The sequence below is a fragment of the Chenopodium quinoa genome, unplaced genomic scaffold (assembly GCF_001683475.1).
Source record: "Chenopodium quinoa cultivar QQ74 unplaced genomic scaffold, ASM168347v1, whole genome shotgun sequence".
Taxonomy (NCBI): Eukaryota; Viridiplantae; Streptophyta; class Magnoliopsida; order Caryophyllales; family Amaranthaceae; genus Chenopodium; species Chenopodium quinoa.
The window spans coordinates 3,950,769-3,974,659 of NW_018745684.1; the positions used below are offsets into that span (position 1 = coordinate 3,950,769).

Sequence of the window (23,891 nt, forward strand, 5' to 3'; positions counted from 1 at the left end):
AATTCGACTTTCATGTTAGGCAACAATACAAACTTGATCATCAATGCCTCTATAATCTTTTTTAAAAAAAACATGGAGTTATCAGAGCATAATACCTTTAGAAAGATACAGGATTTTTTTTTTTTTTTTTATTATATTTTTTTAACGGTAAGAAAGATCCTTTGGTGCGGTATTTGCGGGTCACGCTTTGAGAGTGAGGGGGAAGAGTAAGGCATCCCCACCCTCAAATTGTCTCTAGTGGGGATTGGATTAAACCCCCAACCTTAAGAATGAAAGATGCATTTTTCCCACTAGACCAAGCTTAGCTTAGTTATAGGAATTATGTATGAAACACTGTAATAGCAATATGTACTGCTTGTACCAAAAATATTAAGTATAAATGATTATTACTAGTATCATAATTATTATTTTAAAAGGCCATCACCACACAAGCAACAACTTAGGAGGATTTTTTTCAAGGAGATGCCACAACACCCCACTAGTTTACAGACTACGTACTTCATATTTGTAATAGTCAGTAATTTGTAGCAATAGTAATAGATTGAAGTAATTGACGGAGTATGTTGGTTTTACCCCTCCTAGCTTAACATATCCATGAAGTCATAATTGTTGCAATATATTTCAATGACATTTTTGTAGTTATAACAATGAAATAAATTTGAAATAATAATTACATGGCCGATAGAAAAACAAATTTACATGTTAATCGTTATCAAAACAGCGTCATGAATTATATTGTCAGCCGGCCAAAAGAGCAAGAGCACTTTCTTTCTGCTCTGTTGTGATTCTCAACCTTTTCAGTTACCACGGAAAGCCAAAATTGATGCACATAATGGTGATTTCTTTGGCCATTTATAAGATCCATGATAAAGTTGGCAACAAAATTCAAAGAGAGTACACTGGCTCAAAAATGCCACTTCAAATTGCCCAAGCAAGAACCCAAGATACCATATATTGAATTTTTGATCTAGAAACTTTAGATGGGCGATCTTGGTGGAGCTTTTAACACAGGAGTTGTCTCCTGCTTTTGGAATTGCTCAAGGATTATGCTACAGTTATTCATGGTGCGCGCATCAAGAAGTCCAAGGTTCCACAATTTGATCATAAATAATCTCCAACACCTGTATATTAAATAAGAAAAACAAATTCTTAATACGAAGTAATGATGATCATTAGATAGCCTTTTTTTAAAAAAAAACATATGTATTCAACATAAACTCTCAAGGGCAGAAATATTGAAGATCAAAATTTCCCCAATCCGGAAAGTAGACAAACAAAAGAGAGCAAGTTTTTGTTAACAGTAGAAGAGCACATCTTGCAACCCTATATGGCTATATCTATTCACAGTCTTGAGGAGAAACATTATCATTTCATATATTTAGCAAGAGTTCACACAGATATCAAATTCTAATAGATTATCACACATTGCTCTATGTATATATTGAAAAAGTATAATTTTTACTTCAACGTTTATAGCAAGTCATGCTTGTTAAGAACTTCATGTGTCAACCTAGTGGGGTAGTCTCGAGTAGTTTGATAGCGGTGCATGTAAGGCTTTTTCATGTCACTTAAACATTGCATTTAAAAGCTTTAACCCAATTTAAGCTTTCTTCAGCGCTCGAATCAACGGGGGCATAATTTCGATATCAGGCTCTATAATGAATCCAAACCCACATTCTTGTAATTACAATACATCCCTCTCATTCTCATACTTGTGCCCAGAGGCACTCATAAAGTCACAAGGCTATAAAATTAGCTACAGAAGAGTGCCACACATATCGACCTCAAGGAAGCGAATAGACACCACTCATAAACGTAAGCAGCTTAGCCTAATTGTATGATGGGCTGAAATGGGCAGCCATTACAAATTACAAGTAGCTCAATCCAGCACACAGCTCAAAAACTTATGTTCTACAGTAATACTTCAGATGCAAAGAATGTGATTCTACTCATTCTAGTAGGCTTATGGCAAACACAATTTTATTACTTCAACACCCATACATAGAGGTGTTAATGAGCCAAGCCTGCTCGTGAACTGTTCGATACTCGGCTCGGTCAAAGCTTGGTCATAGCTCGGCTCGAGCGGGCTCGACTCGAATTTGGGTTCGGCTCGGTATCTTAACAAGCCAAGCCTGAGTCATCCATGGCTCGGCTCGACAGCTCTTGAACAAGCTCGAACCTTTTTTTATATTAATATTTTACTTTATTATATTTTTAAAACTAGCACTAAAAAACAACATTCAGACTTTTGGGGTAAATAACTAATACTTGTACGTATTTTACAATTCTCACATTGGGCCTAATTCTCCTTAGACATTTACCCTCAAGGCCTCAATCATGCACTTCTCATTATCTCATTTTACCGCCATCAACCCTAGCCGCTTTGCCTCCCTCAATCTTTCACCCCATTGTTAGCCTCACTCCATTTCGCTTGTCCTCCGAATCTCCGATCCAGTCAAACAGGGGGTCCGACCAAACTCCAATCCATTCCGTTTGCCTCACTCCTTTAGTTTGTGAGTTATGAGTGATAATAAAATTTAGCAAAGTTGTGTCTTCATGTGTTCGGTTATGAAAAGCAAAATATATATACGTATATTTTTGTTTATCTATTTTTAATTTCCTACAAGTGTTTGTTTGGCCATGAGTAGATTACATTGTTTTCGTTTAATTTGTTGATTTTTTGGTTAAATTTTTTGCCAAGCCTTGAGTTGAGCTCGAGCTCGAACTCGAGCCAAGCCCACATGAACATGTTTCGAGCTCCATATCTCAAGCTCGACGAGCTTCGAGGTCGAGCTGAGCCTGGGCTAACCATTGTAGAGTTCAAGCCGAGCCAACAAAGGTTCGGTCTCGGCTCGGCTCGTTAACACCCCTACCCATACATGTTTTAGTTGTTAAATTACTAAGTCATCATCCTAGGCAAAAGAAATAATAGCGATATTTTCCAATTTTTTTCTGTTTAAAAAAAAGAAGAAAAACTAGGGATTTTCTAGCAGAAACAGTTCGTCCCTTGAAAAGAAAAAAGGTTTACCTTGTAAGTGGTCAACAAAGTTTATAAATACGAAGTACCAATTCAAAATAGTAAATACATATTAAAAAAAGAAAAAAAAATGCATATTAAAAACAGGAGGAAAAAAAAAAAACCCCAAAAAAAATCTTGTGATATAGCAAAAATAAGAAAGCTTACCAAATCAGAGCAGGAGCTTGCACAAGATTATTCCCATGCAAACGAGAAAACGCCTCACAGGCCCAAGGGATATGACCGTCGGCAAGTATCCTGTCATAATTCAGAAACAGAATACTTCAGTAATGAGACAACAGATTGATTATCAGAAACAAAGCTTGCAAAGATGGCCTCAAAAGGTGTTTTTATCCATTCCCTCTAGGGCCCATACCCTCAACCAAAAAAATTAAAAAAAAATAAATAAAAATTTCTTGGACATGAAATATAAGGGCCAAATTATACAAGTCTACAAATATCAGTGTAACATACCTTTTAAAATTAAACAGCAATTACAAGAAAGCTACCCTTATATAGGTCACAAAGGAACTCTTAAGTTAGTTCCAACAGAAAATGCCTTTTTTAAGCTCATCATACCAACTAAGAACAAAATTTTATAGAAATATGACATATTGACCAGATTATACTACCCAAAAAGGTTTTTAGAATGAAATGAAGAAACTTGAAGCGTATATGATAGCACATCTTTACAGTACATAGATCATTTATGAAAGGCAAGTAACTTAAAAAGTTGGCACAATACATGAAGTAAATGAGTCTAGGCAATCATCAAAAGGCGCATTTTAATTTTCCCTTTCTCTTGTCATTATTAGAAAGGAAGTAGGACTGCTAAATGAGTAAAGGATTATCAGCAATATTGATGGCTCAAACTAAGTGAGTGAGTGCATGCGCAAGTCTGTGTGTGTAAGAGAGATAGCAGAACCATGAATAATTTATGCAAGGAAACAACCTAGTTATTCAAATCCATAAAAGGACAGTATTCTTCCTCAAGAAATGGCATAGCATATACTAACATTGTTCTCACATGAACTCTAACACTATCCTAAGTTCTGAATATTCTGATGGAGCTGAAAATTCAGAACTTGATTGATTAGGTCACTGTTTGTTCAAACAAAGAAAACTTAATTGGGTCACACAAATAAATAGATGATGAGCCACAAGAGAAGGCACATTGACCAGCATTTAATGGTACATCATAATTTCAAAATACTTGAGTTGTGGCTACCTAGAGATGCTCAAGCTTAACATATACTTGAGAGAGTGAATGGGCAGCAGCAACAGAAAAATGTCTTTTTATAAGCATACAGAGAATATGGCATAAACATACCTTTGTTTCCTGACAAAGGAGTTCCAAAGATGCATGATTTGTTTCTCATCTTTGCTGACATCCACAAAATCATCCAGCATCTGCAATTATTATTTCAAACCCCAACATCAATAATAAGGCATGGAAATACAATCCTTCACATGGAAACTTTGTGTGTGCACTCACACACTCACAAATCAATCACAAGAAAAGGTATAATACAAAATCATCCACATACTGTATTTTCCACAACTCCCTTTCCCCTCCTCCCAAATTTTTTTAACATAAAGCACTTTGTATAACTACAATGGCCACTGGCAACTTACAAAATTCAGTATCCCAGCAACGGCAACATAATATAATAGTGATTACTGATTACAACATAGATTGCTACTTCTGTCAAACATGGCTATGTTATGAAATTTTGCATGTATTTGGTGACTTGGGTCCAAGTGTATAAGCATCATACTCATGTGTTGAGTGTTGATTATTCGACAGGGGTACTCGACATGAAACTTTAGGTTGGAGTACCATAGCTTGTCAGTATCCTTAAAATCTCATCAAACCCAACAAATATACAACAGCTTGTTTGGATAGGTGGGTTTGTAGGGGAAGGGAGGAACAAGAAAGGAAGGGATACAATTTTCTTTGAATAGCAAATTAGGGGGTTGAGAAAAATGAAGGGAAGGGAAACGGAAGGACTTTATTACCTTCATTGTTTAAGAAATACATCTCTCCAAAATTGGAAAGATAAGGAATATAGAAACATAATGTATAACAATATTGAAATGGCTTTTTTACCCTTATTTTCCATTGTTTCTCCACTGCTGTTTCTCACTTTTTCATCCCTCCCTGTTTTGCTCTTCATTCTCCGTTCATCTACAAATGCATTGTCTCTTACTCACTCCTTGTCTCTACAATTTATAATGTCAAACTATTTTCCCCAATTCAAAAATAAGATTCTAACTGCATCTAGGATCAAACAATCATGCTTCTGACATCAACACAGCGAAGGTAACAAAATATTCAATGTATTAATACCGATACGTTTGAGGGAAATGGCCAGAGGGGATTTTGATCAGTGTCCTAACATCTAAAACCACTTCCAATGGCAAAAAATTGGAGGGGTACGAGAAGATTCAAAGGGATTGATGAATTTGGAGTGTTAAATCTGACTGGTCGGTTTTTTTCGAGCTGCATATCAATGGATACTTTCTCCATTCATGGTGTACGTGAATTAGCAGGGGCAGATTGGAAAGAAAGATAATCTAAAGCAATGTTCCCTCCCCTTCCCTCATGCTCTTGTTATCCAATTAAAGGAATTTGTTATCTTCTTCCTTACCCTCACTTTCCCTTGCTAAAAAGATATCCAAATAAACAGTAAAAGAGAAATTTAATCTCCCAGCAAAAGTGAGAACGAGGGGGTGGACTGTGGAACTCAGGGGAGGATGACTAATACACCGCAACCATGAAGAAAAAAGGGCTCAAGTTCTGCAGCATGCCTAGAACCGCCACAAGCAACAGTTCATGTGAGGTAAAAAGTAAGGTGAGGAAAGAGAGAAAATGGAGAGAAACTGAGAAAGAACTGAAAAAAAAAATTTGGGGCTAGGAAAGGAATAGCTCAGGAGTAGGTTAGGGACAATAAATATTAGTTAATTTGTGACAACTACCATTCTACCAAAATAATGTGTCTTTGCTACACTGAACGCTGCGCTACAATCTGCAGAGAATTTGGCCTACATCAAACTAGATTGCAGAATTAAATTAAATTCCAATTAGAGCTGGCAAAAGCTGAAATGACCAGATAACACAACACAAAATTAGAGGGTTTAACGTAAGGCTTCCAGCACATGTAAGTAAAAGTGTTGGTACAACATGTCCCGCTCATCAAGCGGGTTAGGTTCAAGAAAAAGCTTTGTAACTTGACAATGACCTATGAAACCGTTTATTCATTAGCTACACTGTTGCAAGTTTCCGTTTGTTTAGCTAATTGGGCCATTAAAATGCAAAACAAATAATAATTCCTCTGTTTCATAATGTTCTTAAGATTTACTGTCTGCGCAACAATTAATGTAAAGGGGAGAGAGAGTGTAAAAAGGTGGGTGAGTGTAAGAAAAAAGTGGATAAAGTAAGCAGAGTGTGAAAGGTGTAAGTACTAGGGGGTAAGAGGGGTAAGGTAGAAAAAGGGGATTGCCAAAAATAAAATAAAGTAAATTTGAGAAGAACATTACAAAACGGACAAACAACGGAATATGTTAAAAACATTATGTAACGACGGTAGTAGAATAAACGTGCAATCCTCTAGCCCATATTAGAATCCCAAAGCCTAGAACTTATTAACCCTAAACTCTTAACCATCAGTCCGTCATTGACGTCATATATATGCAATATGCTATAACCCAACACCGCATTGAGCGCTTTCTCTCTCTAAACTCAAATTATACACACCAAAATCACCACCTCTATGTTTCTCTCTCTATGAAGCTTGAAGATAAATTCTTCCACTCATAGTAACACAATATGATCCACCTATTTCTCCCAATATCTGCAGAAGAAGGGCATTATGGGTAGTCTTTATTCTGTCAGTAGTCATTAGTTTTAGTAAAAACCAGGGAGAGTAGGCATAGAGAAAAAGCATTCAGAATATTTGAGTTGTTATTTTATTAGCTTTTGGAGAGGGTCAAGCCTTACAAATACTAGACAACTATCTTCAGTTTTCTGTAAGCTCAGCTTTAATAATCAGAATCACTATTTTCATCTATTTGGAATCACTCGTATTACGCTACAGTCACACCAAAAAAAATATATTCACCAGAGATAGAATACAGATAAGGCATACCCTTCGATCTTCTAGATCAGCTACATCATCATCAACTTCATCCTCACTATCATGCTCTGAAAATATCTGCTCCAATGCCATTGGCTACAGTCACAAAAAGAAGTCATCTTGTCAGCTCTTGCCGCTGCTAATAACTCTGTATATTTGATCACAAGGCTTTTCAAAAGTTGACAGCAGTAGATCAAGAAAATGTGGTGTGGAAAGTTGGAAACTGTAGACAAACAACAGTAGACCAAATTTAGTGGGATTCGGTGCCATTTCAAGTTGGAAAATAGGTCGTTAGAGATTACAAATTCATAGCTTTGCATTTTGGTGTGGTTTGCTTCAACATCAAAACCGAAAAACTTTACAATTAGAACTATAAATGTCATTTATGAGCCTGGGAATCAAATACATATGAAAATACATTTGAATCTTTAGGCATGGACTGTGTTTGGCAAGCACTTGAACCATCACATCTTTTTATATAGACTTCAAGTCTTCAACTAACTACTTAACCTTCGATGGTAACTAATGATTAAATCTCAGACAATTATTTGCAATATGTGCTGCTAAGGTTTGGATCAATAAATGGTCAGGAGCAGCTTACAAATCATAAATCAGCATTTGCAGATGATTACTAATGACCAAAAGCCCAAAACCAAAGTATGTTGTATGTGAGTTTGTGAGGACCTCTTATGAACTAATCATTATAAGATACCCAAGTACAAATGACCAAATTTGATCAATTACAGAAGCTTTCAGCTCAGCCTATCTGTTTAACAGTAAACACATAGACAGAATAGGAATACTGAAATGTTACATTTGTTACTCAGAACCCTTCAAAAACAAAGAGTAGAGCATTAAAGATTAATACTAAACTACTACAGACAAGATCATTCAGAATATGGTATAATAAAGATAAGTGGTAATTACAGGAGCTGTAGATCAAGATGCAACAGCCAATGCTACATACAATTTCAGCAATAAGCTGAAGTTTTCTAGATTAGTCATTGTTATGTAGTTTATATTTTATAAACTTTGAGTTGTGTATACAAGTCTCTATTTAATTATTTGATACACAACTTTGTTAATTAATCTCTGCTATGGGTGATCAACAGCCTGTTGATAAGTTTTAAATTTGACATGCAACTTTGTCAGCCAATCTTTAGCTTGGATGAAAAACAGCCTGTTGATATATTAAAACGTTGTACCTCAATGAAACCGATTCTACACATGTTAATTGTTAAATCATTGGTGGCGATAGAATCGATATAATAATGGATGCCAAATCATGTCCATGTCTTGTAAATTAACCCATAGCCTCTCTCAAATTTCATTCATTGATTGACCTTCGGTGCAAGATGTCACTAAATATGTAGCAGTAAAGAGGTGTGGATGACACAAGGCTAGTCATTAGGCAATAGGAAGAAAAACAATGATGATGCAATAAAAAGAAATTAAATAAGGAAAAATAAAAAAAATTAAAAACAAAACATATTGAGATTGCCATACTTGTGCTCTGTGAGAGTGAAAGAACTGCCTCTTCTCCATTAAGGCACGACTGAAGACAACCAGAAATAAAAAGTAAGCAAAATAAATCAGACAGAACACCACATCTAAAATTACAGGATATAGATCTAGAAGGACAATGAGGATTTTCAATCCAAGAATCAATCTAATTATATATATTTTTTTACCCATTACTCTAAAATAAATACATCCAATTGGCTTGATCGAGCCAAAATCTTGCACAAGTCAATCCAGCCCGGGGTAGGGGCAAGGAAATCCTACCCCCAAAGAGCCCTCTAGGGGAATATGATCCTACAACCTCATGATTGTTGGGTTTAAATCTTTCAACTAGGCCACACCTTGCTTGGTAGGATAGCTCACTAGTTACAGAGTGAATTTCAAACTACACAAATTCTCCAAAAAGGCGGGTGTACGTTAATTTATTGTAAAACGGGTTAAAGTTATCTTAAAAATATTTAAATTTACCCTTTATACTACAAAAGTTATTATTTTTCTAATAAAAAATTTTATCTTACAAAAAACTTATAATGTATTAGATTAATCATACTAGCTTTTATACTATGTAATCATGAATCTATAAAAAATCAACACATTAAATAAAATTCAAACCAACGACAAATTAAAAGTTACCCTTTAAGGGGTTAAAGTTAACATAAAAATAGTTAAAGTTATCCTCAAACAAGACTTATTGTTCAAACTATAGCTAGAGTCATATCATCATCATCAGCAGCAATCAAAGCCTTAATTTCATAAGTGGGGTCGGCTACATATAGCTAGAGTCATATATAATATAAATTTTGTTATTATAATGACAAAAATTATAATATGGTGTTGGATAATATTGAGGAAAATATGGTGATGGATAGGGCGGTGTAGGGAGAAAATTCATGTCAACGACATGTCATGATTATATATATACTTTTGTTTATTTTAACAACCAACAACACTAGGGACAAAGAATAGTAAACAGGAAAGTGATGAACCTTCTAAAATTAGATCGTTCCAATCGATAGCTTTCTTGTCTTTGCAAACTGGAGCAGCGCCGGGGGAGCGATACTGCTACCTGATACAGACTGAATGCAATCTGGATCTGTAGAATTGTAAGATAAATAGATTATAGGATGAAGATATAAATGAAAGATATTGTAGGTTTAGACATGGGGTAAGACGTGGGACAACATTTAGGGAATCATTGACACTTGAACTCCGAGCCCTTTCAATTTTACTGGAATAGGCATCTAAAAAGCATGTGAGCAATTAAATTCCAGAGCGTGCATAGCTATTACAAGAAAGCAGAAAAAATTAAAGCAGAAGATACAAAAGAAATAAATATATAAATAAATAAAGATAGCAAGCCACAGCTAGCTACATATCAACTATTTATGGGGAATACGGCATCGTTCATTAGGTCAGTCATCTATTTATTAAAATTAAAAAAATAAAAAAAATTAAAAAACAGTAGAAACAAGATATACATCCTCCAAAAGCAAAGGACATTGTCACTGTTAAGAATAAAGAGTGTAAAGTATAGTGAAAACAATAAACTTAAGCCAAAAATTCCTGATAAAACTCAGGTTTTGATGAATGAATCGAACAACAAATCCATCGTTACAATCTGCAAGCTCAGCTTTATATAATGTTACTATCTGTTCTAATTGACTTATACTGTTTTAAATTAATTATAAAGAGCAGAATTTTTCCACCATAGCAGAAATCATTTTGTGTTGGTGTATCATAATTCAGATTGTGAGCTGAACTTGAGCTCACTTTAGGCCCCATTGGTTCCTTTGAATTACTCGTATAACTTTAAGTCAAGCAACTACAACCACAACTCAATCAAGAAGCTCATGAGAAGGTCACTTTCTTTCACAGTATTTTTCCATGTCTAATATTAACATACTCCGTAACATACCTCCTTTTTTTTTCACTTGCAACATTTCAATAGTGTACAATATACACATACACATTCAAATACATTTCATCATAAAATTTTTAAGAATAACATAATCATATGGGACATTGTTGGGTTCGTAACAATGTCTTTATTTTAAACCTAATTTTCTAGAAATGCATAATTACAGACAGAAATGGTTATTGGAAAAATGTGAAAGCAAGAAATTTCGCAAGTAACAAAAATGAAGTACATTTTAAGTATTGTTAATAGTTTATAAAAACCCGGTATTTGATTCCATTTTTCCAAAAAAAATTCTCTGATTTTAAAAGTTAATAAATTTTCTCACCCTCTCCTCCCTCCCTCCGTCCTCATCCCTCCCCCCCCCCCTCTTCTACCTAACACACCTCCAAATCTTATTTATGTTTCTCTCTATCATTCAATAGCGTCACTCAATTCAAATTATAGCAGTAGGTCTGTGCAATTACATCTCTTAGCACTCATCGGATGCCTCTCCCCACTAAACAAAGTATTTATTAATAATTTCTCTTCTTTACTAGAGACGTGCTGCCATTGAATCAGATAAGTCAGTAGCTCATACAGATTTCCGCTCATGTTCTGGCATTCCCTCATTTTCTCTCAAGCAACTTGCCGCTCGACTCTTATTCTATATCCACTTACTGCCAGATAAGAAAATTAAATCATAGAAGTAATATGAGAATTAACAGGTGTAAAGTTTCGCACCTTTTTGCTGAGAACAGTTCATTTTTTGTTCCTAACTGCCAAGCTTGGTCCAGCAAGTCAGCAACTTGAGGCAATCCTAGAAAAAATGTATCGCAAGCCCATGTCAAGGTTAACTTTTCAGGCTCACGATCTCAGCAACGTGAGGCAATCCTAGAAAAAATGTATCGCAAGCCCAGCATGCTCATTAGCAATTGCTACCAACCTCAATATGCTCATTAGCAACCCTACCTCAGTAACCTCCTCCCTAAAGGTTCTGTCAAAGTTCAAATCCTATTTCTAAATAAAATTCCTGACAGCACTGCAATTGCTACTCTTAATTGGGAATCCTATATTTTTATGGCACTGATTTCTATGTTTAAATTTCTCAGAGAGAATTCAAGTATAAAATTTAGAGATGCAACCCCCCCTCCCCCCCAATCCCCAAAAAAAAAAAAAAAAAAAAGTGTGATATTCACATTATCCTCGGAAACTAACAAGCCAAGTCCCAGAGGCCAAGCACAATAGTGAAAAAGAAAATTTTAAGCAGCTTATATATTTCCTTTGGTTAGCTCTTAGGGACCAAAAACTATCTAACACGCAAAGACAATTCACAAAACGACAAACAGGAAATAATATTAAAAATAATAATGATAATAAGATATTTTAGCAGCATATAGGCTATTCTAGTATATTAAATCCTTCATTAATTGTTTAAGGATAATACTTCATACAGAAGATTAATTCATATAAACAAAAATTACAGAATATAGCATACCATCAGCCTTATTCAGAAGATCACTTGCAGCAACACCCACATCCGATGTCAAAGTCAGCGGTTGTACATGCTTTGTCTTGTCAACTAGCAATTTGGTTGTTCTCCTGTTTTGCCTTTTAAAGCTTCAAAACAGAAGTTTAAAAGAAAACAATAAAGCTGGTACAATTACTAAAATCACAAGAGTCAACAGTAAGTAAGATCACAGACAAAGTAAACTAACCAAAGAAAAAATATAAGCTGTTTAGGATCAACTCCATCTGCAACAATCTAAACAGAAAATACTCAGGATAAGGGCTAAAGGTTTCATCAGACAATAGAAAATAATACAGAAACATTATTAAGTTTATTGGCTGTTTTCAAGATACATTCATCTAAAGCATCTGGCCATGACAGAATCTAAACAAACAAGGACCATACACTTGCAAAATCCAGATACTTGGTTTAAGGGATGTAAGTCATGTAACTATCACGTAGTCTGAATCCTGTAGATGGATCTAACATCAATGATTAATCGCCGAGCAATGTGTTTAGTTTTATTTTTGACTCAAATATGATAGACATCACTATTTCATCAAAATGCAGATACTCAGAACAAATTCTCAAAACCTACTATCCTAACCTTTAATTGATGTGCTCATTGGATTTACATACATCAATGAATATTACTTCAAAAATTAACAGCCATTGTTATCAGTGGCAAGGCCTAGGAAGATCATGATGTACAGAGATCAACTCTTGATTCTTAACTAGTCACCTTCCAAAATACAGAGTATTTATGCTATTAGGTGAGATAAAGCACATTGCTCAAAGACCTACAGTGATTTATTACAAAACATATAATATATGTACTTTTGGACTAACAATGTAGCAGAAATTTAAAGGTAAAGTGCAAGCACAAAAGGCTCAACACCTTACTTAAGTGCTACCCTAGGATACAAAAATAAAGATATAATATCTGTACTTTTGGACTAACAATGTAGCAGAAATTTAAAGGTAATGTGCAAGCACAAAAGGCTCAACACCTTACTTAAGTGCTACCCTAGGATACAAACAGTGTTGTTCAAAGATGCCAGACGTTGAAAAATGCTGACAGCAAAATTACCTGATAGACTCTCAAACAACTCCGAAACATTCAACTAAAACAAGGTGCTGGAAATGGATAACTTGTTATTTGGTATGATTTTAGGGTAGTTTTGAACCTTGATTTTGTGAAAATCGACATCTTAGTTCATTATTTACTCTAATTTTATGCAAATTTTGTGTATCATATACTTCACGGGTTTTGTTTGTCTTTTTGATGCATTTTAGCGCTTATTGGCACCCAAAAGTCTATGGAGTGATTGAGGACGTAAGGACAAGGAAAGAGGCAAGCACGGGTTGATGGAGCTATGAAAGAAACATGAAAGAATGTCTATGAGTGAAATAAGAGCATTTAGGAGTTTCGAAAGAATTTTTGCACAAGAGTCAACTTCAAATGACCATTTAATACTCAACAATTAGAGGTGATTCAAATTGGAGATTAAAGTTCACCTCAAGAGCTTTCCAACGAGTGGTCACATGCCTTTTTTCGATGAGTAAGAAGTTATGACTGTTTGACGATTTCGCTGAAGTACTAACACGTCTTTTGGAGAGGCCGCTCCTCTTAACATGGTCGCGCGCCTCAGTGCTGCCGAACATTCTACCCATCACCTGTTTTACGAAGGCGCAGCCTAAGCTTGCTTTTCTGTGACGGAGCTTTCTATGTAATTTAGGGGTGATATAAATAAACCACTTAGCTAGGTTTTAAAGGGAGGAAATTTTTAGCTTAGTTTAGTCATTTTAGAAAGAGAAACTCATTTTCTAGAGAGAGAAAGTGAGAGAAACTTGTTTAATTCTTAGATTTTTAAGAATAGAAGGAAGGAAACTTGATTTAAATACTCCTTGCAATATCAATGAGAATTTCTTACTCTTTCTTAACTTACTTTAATTACTTATTTTTATATCTTTTCAAGTTTTATTACTTGTTTATGTTAGATTAGTGTTTAATTTCATGTTCTTAGTTGTTAATACTTTTAGTTTTGCAATCTATTATGGTTTGTGACTACTTCTTTAATAGGGATGGTTAAAGTCATTAATGAATTCACAAATACTTGTTTGCATGTGTTGATTAGCTAATGTGGGGAGTTAATTAGTTGAGCTTAAGTGGTTTCATTGTTAGTTCTTGTAAGTGGCCATTGCTAGAATTATTTATCTAGCAACCAAAGATCGAGACATGAACTTGAGTTAGCTCCCTTATGCTTAGTTGACTTAAAATGCCATGAGAATAGGAATTTCTAGTCAAGGGAATGTTCATGTCATCATGATTATGCTTTAACACTTGTTTCTATGCTTTATAACCACAAGAATAGGTTGTATACATGACTCAAGTAATATCTCTAGCTCTAGCTCGAGAAAGCAGTTGGGTGCATTAGATGACTTCCCCTAATTTATCCCTAAAATGTTATATCCTGAATGTTTAATTGTATTTTGTGAATGACTTGATTGGTGGATACCTTCCCAAAATCCTTTCTAATATTGTCTGTAGGTTTTCCCAATAGCTTCAAACCTTAAAAAAAAAAAAAAAAAAAAAAAAAAAAAAAAAAAAAAAAAAAAAAACACAAACTTGACTTAGCTTATCATAAATCGATATTTGTTAGTGCTCCCATTAGTCCTAGTGAGATCGACCCTTACTTGTCCTATCTACCCATTAGAGCGACCAAGTTAGGTTTTTCATCTTTGGTAAGCTCGACGACAGCCTATCAAAAACCTCCCCCGTTTTTTGGATAAAGACGTTTTCATTACAAAGAACACAAAGAATAAGTCTCAAAACATTTGACAGAACTTTACAGAGAAATCCCTTTGGCGTTATCGCATTGATCCAAAGGACCGCGAATATACTAAAGGTCTACATCTTACATAATAATAATACTTCTACTTTCCATACAAAGCATCCACAATATTTCAAAAAGGCGCAACACTACAACACTTTTCACCACTGGTTTCTCTAAAATTTCCCCAAAAATTTTGCAAGTTACAATGACTCCAGAACAACCAAAAAACCCCTTTAACATCAAAGAGTTTATCCATAAAGAAGAAACCATCTAGCAACGTAAAAACATATCTTTATTGGGACACCAAAGTCCCTTAGTTTAAAGCTGAGCAGTACAAAAACATCCAAAAAAACCATAGTAGTAGTACAACAGGGAAGATACATGCATCTATCACTGAGTAATCATGCAGTTCTAAAGCTCATTATTCTCCAAGTACCAAACAGGTCGAACAATCTTAATTAAAGTGAAAACCTAGTGAATGAGTCATTTGGAATGTTTACCTCCAAACTCAGTGGATCAATTTTGACTGAAACATTCACAGCTTGATACTCCTGTGTCACCTAAACAAGTTAAGATTAATGAGATGAAGCAATGGAGAGACTGAGCATCATAAGGGCATATTCCAGAAGCATACTGACCCAAAATTCAAAGTTGAATAGATCATGACATGAGAGCAAGTGTAACTTCAGGCCCTGCAAGGTTTTAGTAATACAGATGTATATCAAGCTTGGTTCAAACCAAAAAATAAAATAATAAAAGGTGTAGAAGTTACCAACCTGAAAACTTGCACATTTGACCAAGCAGAAAGGGCAGGAGAAATCTTCAGTAACTGCATGTTCAAGCAGGCTTTTAGGTCCAAATTTCAACATGTGAAATATATACCTCAAGACTCAGACAAAAAACAGCGAGAGAAGATATTCCAAACTAAAATATACGTTCACAATCTTCACACATAGCATAATGAATATGGCATGTTAAAGTCATTGTCCCCAAGAATTTTTTTGAAGCATTTAGGGATAAAAGACGCTAGAAAACTAGCTTCCGCAATATCTTACAGCCTTACCTTGCGAAAATAGACATAATAAGGGATGAAAGACAATAAGGAGACAGATCATAATACTGAATCAGACATTGAGGCCAAGTATTGGATGTGAACCACTTGCAGCAGACTAAAACTAGTGGAAGATGAAAATGTAACATGGGTAGTGAGTCAGTTAAAAGTACACAGCACAGCCACATTTTGGGAAATCAGAACACTACGTAGAAACACTGAATGAAGTAAAAACTGATTGAACTCCTCACCAGCGATATCGTGGAATAAAGGGCAATGCAAAAGCTGAATTTTAGTTCCATTAAATTCAAAAGGATTATCTTCAGTCCTCTGCAACTTGTTGTGGTAGTACCTGTAGTTGAAAACTACATTGCTGGTCCTCAACCTTACCCATAAAAAATAAATAAATAAATAAATAACATCAACTTGGCTTTACAACAAATATAAAAGACATTGAAATTTTGGCAATAATTATGCAATCCTCTACAGAAATCATAAAGTGAAGTTTCCCCCATGGCCCCATGGGTTCTCAAGCTATGTAATCATTACAAAATTGGTTGCCAACACAGTTGCTCACTTGAGATTGAAAAATAGATACAAGAGCATATCAGGCATTACCCCAGAGCATGAGAAGATAAATTGGGAACGCTGTTAGATGTACAGGGAGAATAGGGTGATTTTTCTTTTGCCCCTCACTCTTCTGCAGATATTATGACTTGTGCATGCTGCAAGGTGCTCTTTTCGAACAGAAACAGAAAAAAAAAAAATAAGATTTAATTGTAAGTAGCTTAGACCAAGTAGAAAAAAGCAGAAAATCAGAGACAAATTTGGAAGATATGAAAGTGGATCAGTGGATGAACAAACCATGTAAGTAGAACTCTTAGGCATCTGAAATGAGATACATTTCTCCTCGCCCAAGAAATAAGACTGCAAAGACAGAAAATCCCTTTAATGGCTTTGAGAGAAAACAGAGCCCAAGGGGCAATTAATGACAAGTTGAAACAAGGAAGCTTTCTTGGCTAAAATAAATCATAATAATACTATCACAGAGAAATCAGTGATACAGACCTTCAAGTGGCAAAATCATTCACGTTTACCTAATATTTTGTTCCCATTTTTTCTTTCCTCGGATTGGGAAAGAGATTTTAGCAAAACTAAATTAGTGATAAATAAATTAGAAAAAATTAAGCGAATATAATCACTGATATAATAAGATTTACCTTTAGTAATGGAGGATACAATGTATATAAGGTAATAGGTATATAATTCTTCTCTCTTTTTTTTCAAGGAAGAAAATAAGGCTTAAGTTTGTTAGTTTGTTAATGTCAATGATAAAATTAGATTGAGTTGTGAATGAATTAAAACAAAAAAAAAATTGTAACTTCAAATAAAATAAAATAAAGATTCTAGCTATAACTTAATAGGTAAGACAACTCTAATTTAGAGTTAAATTCACAAAGATAATTCCTCAAATATATACTATTATGATAACATAATTACATAGTTTTGATAAAGTAGCTATTTTAATAAGAAAATATGGGATATTACAACCACACCCCCCACAAATTAACCCAAACAACCACGTCTCTAGCAGTGCTTCTGCTCCCTCCTAGATTATATATCTCCACTCTCATAAATAAAACAAACTAAATTCCAAAGTGATTCTTCTATACTATATAGCTTCTCTTGCCCATTAGAGGGATGGGATGCCCCTTGTTTTGAGTTCTCCAGCTTTGGTATGTTCATGAAATCACGTCCATACTTGAACTGGACAGCATAGGATTTAGGTGTAGGCCTTGTCAAAAACTCATAATCCACATATGTGGTAAAGATCCTCCTGTGCTGATTAAATTCTTCCACTTTAAACAAGCAATCCGCTAATACAGCTGAAAACTAAGTTACTCCTCCAATTCACCTCAAGTGTCCGTTCCATTTCAGGCAAAAAGTAGGAAAAATTTACATAAAATGGCCACGTTCAGCAATATTGGACACATGCCTGACACTTTTGGTCAAGTTTTATGTAGCATAGACTAGTAATTAGCAAAAATTAGAGCAAATACTACTGCTATGACAGATGCCCTCCTTTAATTTTATTAAGACATATACTTCTTTTACAGCAATTGATATATTCACAAATTTAATATAATAGCTAATTTTTTTAATATGATTCATTTTAATTATTTAATATTAGATTATCTTATATCCAATAAATTAACCATATAAATCAATATTATTAATAAACAACATACCCAATGATAAAAAATGTCAGTCATGTAAACTTTCATTATTCATCAAAATTACAGCAAAAATTTAATGATGTTTTCTTTTCTAACACTACCCTTCTACTGATCACTACTCAGTTCACCCCTCATACAAAACACAAAGCCACTATCTTCAATTCTTCATAATCTTTTGACAGGCTTAACAGAGACAAACAAAAAGTTATATACAGTCAAACAGTAATTCTCCCCACCAAAGTAAGATAGCATACCTTCAAAAGACAAGGACGCAAGTCAATTGTAGACAACATTTCAACTCTCTCCCCTCGGCTCAAATTTGGAAACTTTTCCCAAGATAAGAATAGTGACTCCATTGATATTTTTCCCCATAAACAGGACTTTTCAACACTCGCTGCAATAGAGAGAAAAGTTCAAAACCAACCAGCTTTTGCAGTGAACTCATAAGACATGTATATGTGCCACAGCAACTCATATTCAAGATAAGTACACAAAAGAATTCGGTCAAAGAAGCAAATCAAGATCCAGAGATATTACAATTATGACAGGTATTGTGAAAGAAAAGAAGTTTTTATGAAAACTTTCTTTTTAAAAGTTTAGTTCTCTAAGCATAACACGAGTAATATATACACATAAACATACACAATTTGTCCTAGTACTACCTACTAGTTAAAAGTATCAATCATAGCTTTTGTACTAAAAAAGAATAATGCCCAATCAATCAATCAATCAATCAAAGCCTTAATCCCATAAGTGGGGTCGGCTACATGAACTAAAAGCTATGTGATGAAAATGGAAAATAAGGTTTAAGAAGATACTTTAAGCCTGTAATTCCCCCCTAAAAATAAATTTTATCTAACTTTTCTAAACTGAAATTACTCGTCCAAAATTCAGACAAAGAAAGAAACTATCACCAACAGAGTTAGACAGATAACAGTGTCTGCTCGGTCTACCAGACTTCCTAAGACATAAGAGAACGGTCTTCTTTGCCTGGGTCAATGTGGTAATATAAGGTACCATTTAACCAACATCAAATATAGCGATTTAGCAGGAGAATATGCTAACATACTCCAAATCCACTAAACGCTGTCCAAATTACTGCTTGTGAAGCAATTTTTGAATAATCAACAATAGGACAGAACTTCACTCCTCCAGCCCTCTCCTTCATTACGTTACTCTCCAATATTCTAAAATCTCAATCATATAGTTCACTATACCTCTTCTTTAATACTACCATTGCATCAATACAATCAATTAAAAAATGTATATACAACCTAAACAACTTTATTGGTTTACTTTGATCTTTTAGTCTTCCCAGCCACCAAATTTCAAATTCCACTTACAAGTCCCAAGGAGAAACATCTTACTTGAAAGGGATATGTTATCCACTCTAGATGAATCAAATCCATATGAAGTATGCACCCCAGCTGCAATTAGAACAAGAGAATAAGAGATCAAGATATACATACAGCATGCAATAAAAATAAGAAGAAAAATATGATGCAATGTCAATATGTCTGAATAGCATGGCTAAAATATTGAACTGAACAACATACCATAGCTAACAAATAAGATGAACGATCCAGATTTGGCTTCCCTCACAAGCTTATTCATCTCAGGTAGAATGAATTTGACTTGTGCTACATTCCCTCCTTCAGTCCTTGGAGATGTGAGCAGCCGAGCTTTAGTGTAGCGATAAACTGCAGAGTGCTATTGACAACAACATTACAAAAACGAAGTGTTTAAAGTTTAATCACACACTGAAATTAGGTACTTAAACAACATGCAATGTACAAAATTCAACCACAGACTACGACACGACGATGATTGCGTAAAGCTGCTTAAGATCAGGAGTACTTATGGCTGTCACAAATACAGTCTAATAAAAATTATGTATTCTAAAATTCTACCTCCAAGTCAGGTGTATCAGATAGAGCCCTAGCCAATATGATATACATGGGACACAAACTGCGTATTTGTAATCCATCATCCAATGCCCCTGACAGAGAAACTGTCATTTGTATCCTACAAATCATCAAAAAATGTTCCGTTAGATTATGAAACAAAGCACTGACTCCTGGAATGTTTCTGAACAAAAAACAGGAATGGGAAATGCAGAATGATAGGCAAGTCCAGTAACAGCAACAGCAATGACAGCAAGTTGATGATAATAACAAGATCAATCATCAACTACATACCTTCTGTGGTGCCTTGTCTGTACTTTGTAATGTAAGGACCGTTGAAGAAATAATGGCTGCAACAAATTGTAATTTGTCAGGAACAATTGAGTAAAGGAAGGCTGCTTGTCAATACAGCTATAAGACACAGAAAAATCCAACAACGCACATCCAAACTTGTCTTCCTTTTTAGATAAATTCATCATATATTTTTTATTATGGTAAGGGGCTAAGGCTTTGTTGTTTGTGGTGAAGTCGTTATTGTTGTAAAATAAATAAAAAAAATTATTAAAAAAATAAAAAATAAAAAAAAAAAAAAAAATCTTGAAAGAGAAAAATAAGGAAAAGCATATTTACTTCAAAGATAGCTTTAATATTTACACTTAGTAATTTGATAAAGAAAAATTTTAATTTAGCCAGCTTCATACTAGAATAAAGTCTCCCATAGTTGTAACCTATATTCAAGCTTTTTTGTACATATATAAAAAAGAAAAAATGATATATAATAAACTGGAAAAGGGGGAAAAAAGAAAAAAGGAAAGCTAATAGTGCAATATCTATTTGAAATTGTCATATGCAATACACCCTTATACGGTAATCTTCCCAGCACATTGAAGGAGAAATTTATCATTTTAGAGGTTTATATGAATAACTTAACCTAAAACAAATTGAAACCAAAACCGGTTTTTAAAAGATCTTGGACCAGCCCGGACCAGAGACTGGAAAATAATAATTTCTGTCTTAGAGACCAAACCAGTTCACTGCAATCCTGTTCAGTCCATATTTTTGGAATACACCTAACTATAACAAAAGTAAAGCACACAACTCAAGAAATGAGATACCTTAATTAATTTATTATTCGTAAGTAAAAGGAGGGCATGCTAAAATCGTTGTGTCAGCTTAGACTCAGAATTTAAGCTAACTATTTAGCATAATAATAATATTGCCTGGTTTTCTAAAAAGTTGTTACTGTGTCAATTTCATCAAACTCAAATTTCTCACAAAAGATAAAAGATGCTAATGCTACTAGTTCCTTAGATTTGTTAATCTACAAGCAAGTGCAGGAAATGGGAAGCAAGGACAAAAAGCAATTGATGGACTATAGGCTCCATTCCAACCAGGCAATAACTTTCTTTTAAACTGTTTTCTTCCAGTTTGTGTTTTTCTTGTCCATGTGCATATAATAATCCAACAACTATAACACCATGACATAAGGATGCCAAGGATAAAATGAGAAAGAGTTCCAACAAACAAGGGTACAGAAATTTTGCTTGTCCATGTGCATGTAATAATCCAACAACCGTAACAAAATGACATAAGGATGCCAAAGAAAAAATGAGAAAGAGTTCCAACAAACAAGGGTACAGAAATTACATTTCTTCTAGCACGACGTTGAAGAATGTTATAAAGCTCTACAGGTTTGCAGTATGCAGATAAACTCTCCTCAGCAGCAATTTCCTCCTCAGCAGATAAGTGTACCCGAGAATCTTGACGGCACGGCTGATCTCCATTTCTAGACTGGCTGCTATTAACAAAAAATAAAAATACTACCTTAAAAACAAGATCAATTACCAACGAAATAAAAACAATATACAAAACAACACTCTCTCCAACAATATTAGTCAGCTCCAACTGCCTAAACAGCGATGATGATCATATATTCATATTATATGTGCTTTACATCACCGACAAATTGCTTGAATGAAGCAAAACAGTAACTGCTAAAATTTAGAGAGGCGACACAATAAACTGCAAGTGCTCTAAAGCCATACATTGTTTCCCAAGCCACAAGAGGTATTCCAGGCATTTTTCTCTTTTCAAATAGCTTCTACCACAAGCTCATAAAACGTGGGATATCACCAGCCCAAAGTATGGAACAGCCTGCAACCAATATCATTTGACCAGTCACCAAAGAATGCAGAATCCATATGATAATATGATATAAACTTAAGCATAAATTTAAATAAAATAGTTAATTTTAAACAAATGGCACGCTTAATTAAGGCCGCGATATGCAGCGATATGTGAGCTAAGAAACTTAGCAAACCTCGGTGAAATAGCCGAGAAGAGACACAGATGAGATAAATCACAAATGCGTCTATTTGTAACATGCATTTCGGCCTTACGGTGCAGACTCACGATCAGAAATAGGTGGTACAATATATCATCTAATATCAAGATCATTTTTGCTAATGGTTTGGTATGGGAGTAGGCTCAGCTCAAGGTCAATAGGATTTAGCCAGGCTCGGTTCAGCCTCCAATAGCCACAACATTTATCGAATTGGCTCATGGGCTCGATTAAGCTCCAAAATGCAACACATTAGCAACCAAATGTGACTCAAATATCAAATTAGGCTCAAAAAATCACAAAACAAAACCAAAAAAAAAAAAAAAAAAAAGAATCTTCTCGCTTGAGATAATCAACGCAAATTGCACATAGCAAGATTAACAACAAATTCGATCGTTATAATTTTTCATAACTTGAGTAATTATAATCAAAGTTGAATAATTTGCCTTAAAAGAACCCTAAATTGAGTATACTGACAATTGAATTAACGATTACGTAAAATTAAACCCTAGATTGTGAAACTGAAATTCGATGATTAAAAAAAAACAACTTACCTCAATGGAGGAGAGAAAGCTCAGAAGCCGCTTAGGATAATTCAGGAGAGAGAGACAGAGAGGGTGGAATGGAGAGTAAAAGTGAAAACTCCAAAGACAACTAATAATAAAATGAATACGGTATGTCAGACGTCAGTATATAAGAGGCTAATTAAACTTTTTTTTTCACGCAAACTAGCATTAATTTGTAGATTTTTTTGGAGGTATCGAATAACTTTTTATTAATAAATTGATCTGTTTCAAAAAAAAAAAAAAAAACTAGCATTAATTTTTTTTTTAAATAAAGAGTGATTTATAAATAAAAAGTCATTGCGCTCTTACCATGTTATATCTAATTCTTTCAATTATTGTACAAACACACAAATTAGAAATTTCTGTTTGACATTTTTCTTTTACTAGGTTAAGTTCCGTGTCATACACGGTCATAATTACAGTTTACAACAAATAAATTACAAATAATGGTGTTAATTCAACAATAATTTATCCAAAAATAATATTTGTAACAAAATAACTTGAATTTTAATTTATACTAATACCAAATACGTAAAGGTTATTGAATTGGATTGTATAAAATAGTAATAGAAATTAGAAGCTATAAGGTTTTATAAAAATGAATGAAAATATTAACTTAGGTTGGTACCTATACACAAACTCATATACCTTTGCCCTTATATTTTGTTGACACACTTTGACCGGCATTATATGAAAATTTAGTTGAATTTATTTTACTTTAGGATAATTTGTATTCCGTAATCAACTTTTTTAAATATATTTTTAGTGAGTAGTAGGGGTTTTTAATTTTTTTTTTTTTTTAAAATAATCACATAAATGTTTATAGTAACTAGATTGAATTTTCCAATATATATGATTTTGTTCTGTTGTTTTTATAA

At 34.2% G+C, this 23,891-nt stretch overlaps 1 pseudogene; it reads right to left on the reverse strand.

The window, feature by feature from the left end:
* Positions 1-502: 502 nt before the first annotated feature.
* On the reverse strand, positions 503-23,212 carry LOC110718301 (annotated as a pseudogene).
* Between the last annotated feature and the right edge of the window lie 679 nt (positions 23,213-23,891).